The 2,998-nt window shown below is 35.4% G+C and overlaps 1 long non-coding RNA gene across 1 annotated transcript; it reads right to left on the bottom strand.

The window, feature by feature from the left end:
* Positions 1 to 1,811: 1,811 nt before the first annotated feature.
* On the bottom strand, positions 1,812 to 2,345 carry LOC121842189. Its single transcript, XR_006080987.1, has 3 exons — positions 2,278 to 2,345; positions 2,003 to 2,112; positions 1,812 to 1,848 (listed from the first exon to the last, which is right to left on the bottom strand). It is a non-coding gene; the product is annotated as an uncharacterized LOC121842189 (long non-coding RNA).
* Between the last annotated feature and the right edge of the window lie 653 nt (positions 2,346 to 2,998).

Here is a 2,998-nt window from a genome sequence, read left to right as displayed (position 1 = left end):
ATGTTATGATGTGTTATGTTATATGTTATGATGTGTTATGTTATATGTTATGATGTGTTATGTTATATGTTATGATGTGTTATGTTATATGTTATGATGTGTTATGTTATATGTTATGATGTGTTATGTTATATGTTATGATGTGTTATGTTATATGTTATGATGTGTTATGTTATATGTTATGATGTGTTATGTTATATGTTATGATGTGTTATGTTATATGTTATGATGTGTTATGTTATATGTTTATGATGTGTTATGTTATATGTTATGTTTGTGTTATATTTATATGTTATGATGTGTTATGTTATATGATGTGTTATGTTGTGTTATGATTATATATTATGATGTGTTATGCTATATGTTATGATGTGTTATATTTATATGTTATGTTGTGTTATATTATATGTTATGATGTGTTATGTTATATATTATGATGATAATTATGTTATATGTTATGATATGTTATGATTATATGTTATGATTGTGTTATATTATATTATGATGTTTTGTGTTATATATTATGATGTTATGTTATGATGTTATTATTTATATGTTATGATTGCTTATATTATATGATGTGTTTATGTTATATGTTATGTTGTGTTATGTTATATGTTATGATGTGTTGTGTTATGTTATGATGTTTATGATGTTTTATGTTATATGTTATGATGTATTTATGTTATATGATGATGTTTATGTTATATGTTATGATATGTTATATGTATTATGTTATGATGTGTTATGTTATATGTTATGATGTGTTATATGTTATGATGTGTTATGTTATGATGTTATATGATGTATTTATATTTATATGTTATGATGTGTTGTGTTATATTTATGATGTGTTGTGTTATATGTTATGATGTGTTATGTTATATGTTATGTTGTGTTATGTTATATGTTATGATGTTATTTATATGTTATATGTTTATGTTATATGTTATGATGTGTTATTTATATGTTATGATGTGTTATGTTATATGTTATGATGTGTTATGTTATATGTTATGATGTGTTATATTATATGTTATGATGTGTTATATTATATGTTATATGTTTATGATATGTTATGATTGTTTTATAATATATGTTATGATGTGTTATGTTATGATGTGTTATGTTATATGTTATGATGTTATTTATGTTATATATTTATGATGTGTTATGTTATATGTTATGATGTGTTATGTTATGATGTGTTATGTTATATGTTATGATGTGTTATATTATATGTTATGATGTGTTATGTTATATGTTATGATGTGTTATGCTATATGTTATGATGTGTTATATTATATGTTATGATGTGTTATGCTATATGTTATGATGTGTGTTGTGTTATGTTATGATGTGTTTGTGTTATGTTATGATGTGTTATGTTATATGTTATGATGTGTATATGTTATATGTTATGATGTGTTGTGCTTATATGTTATGATGTGTTATGCTATATGTTATGATGTGTTATGTTATGATGTGTTATGTTATATGTTATGATGTGTTGTGTTTGCTCCAGGGCCCTATGGCAGAAGAAGGAACCTGGGGTCTGAATCCAGCAGCCCTCCGGTTGTATGAAATACGGTAGGATGGTAGGATATGATACCTGTGTAGTTTAGTAACTTAATCCCCCGCTGCAGTCTGCTCCATTCATACTGCCCCCACACACACACACACCCACACCCACCCACCCCCCCCCACACACATGCACACACCCACACCCACACACACACACTGTGTGTGTCTCACCGTGCTGCCGTCTGATAACACAGGGTTGAAGAGGCTGTCCAGGTAGCGATCCACCCCTCTCAGTCTGACCATGGCTGAACACATCAGACTCCACTGGAGAGGAGACACTGTTAATATCACTATACTGGTGTGTGTGTGTGTGTGCTGTGTGCTTGTGTGTGTGTGTGTTTGTGTGTGTGTGTGTCTGTGTGCTGTGTGCTGTGTGCGTGTGTCTGTGTGCTGTGTGTGTGTGTGTGTGTGTGTGTACCATGGCTGGAGTATCCGTCAGAGCCTGGCAGGCTGTACGCAGGTTGGGTGGCGCTGAGGAAGGGCGGGGGCAGCTCTTCATCACTGTCAAAACCACTGCCAAACAGAGTCCTGGTCACACAAACAGGCTGGGTGATTAGTGTGTTGGGCCAATCAGAGCCCACAGTTTCCCTGATGAACCAATCCTCCTGGCTGGGTGATTAGTAACATTCCCTGAGACCTGTGTTAGCTCCCCAGTGAAGGGTTTGGGTTTGGGTTTGTGTGTTTTGGACTCACAGGCTGGCGTTGGTTCGAACCCTATTAGGATCCTCAGCTGAGATGATGAAGTAACTCTTCTGTTTGGGAAGTCGGACGGCAGCTCCAAGTCTGAGATCTAAAACAGGATTCAGTTAGGGCCAGACCTTTTCAAAGTCTGAGATCTAAAACAGGATTCAGTTAGGGCCAGACATTTTCAAAGTCTGGGATCTAAAACAGGATTCAGTTAGGGCCGGTTAGCCTGATAACTCTCGGTTAGCCTGATAACTCTCGGTTAGCCTGATAACTCTCGGTTAGCCTGATAACTCTCGGTTAGCCTGATAACTCTCGGTTAGCCTGATAACTCTCGGTTAACCTGATAACTCTCAGAAAGTCTGATAACTCTCAGAAAGCCTGATAACTCTCAGTTCGCCTGATAACTCTCAGTTCGCCTGATAACTCTCAGTTCGCCTGATAACTCTCAGTTCGCCTGCCTGATAACTCTCAGTTCGCCTGATAACTCTCAGTTCGCCTGATAACTCTCAGTTAGCCTGATAACTCTCAGTTAGCCTGATAACTCTCAGTTAGCCTGATAACTCTCAGTTAGCCTGATAACTCTCAGTTAAGTCTGATAACTCTCAGTTAGCCTGATAACTCTCGGTTAACCTGATAACTCTCTGTTAGCCTGATAACTCTCAGAAAGTCTGATAACTCTCCCTGATAACTCTGTTAACTCCCCGTTAGCCTGATAACTCCCCGTTAG

This window comes from Oncorhynchus tshawytscha, unplaced genomic scaffold (assembly GCF_018296145.1).
Source record: "Oncorhynchus tshawytscha isolate Ot180627B unplaced genomic scaffold, Otsh_v2.0 Un_contig_9629_pilon_pilon, whole genome shotgun sequence".
NCBI classification, from domain to species: domain Eukaryota; kingdom Metazoa; phylum Chordata; class Actinopteri; order Salmoniformes; family Salmonidae; genus Oncorhynchus; species Oncorhynchus tshawytscha.
The sequence above is the reverse complement of the archived record's forward strand: the minus strand, read 5'-3'. Positions and strand labels throughout refer to the sequence as shown.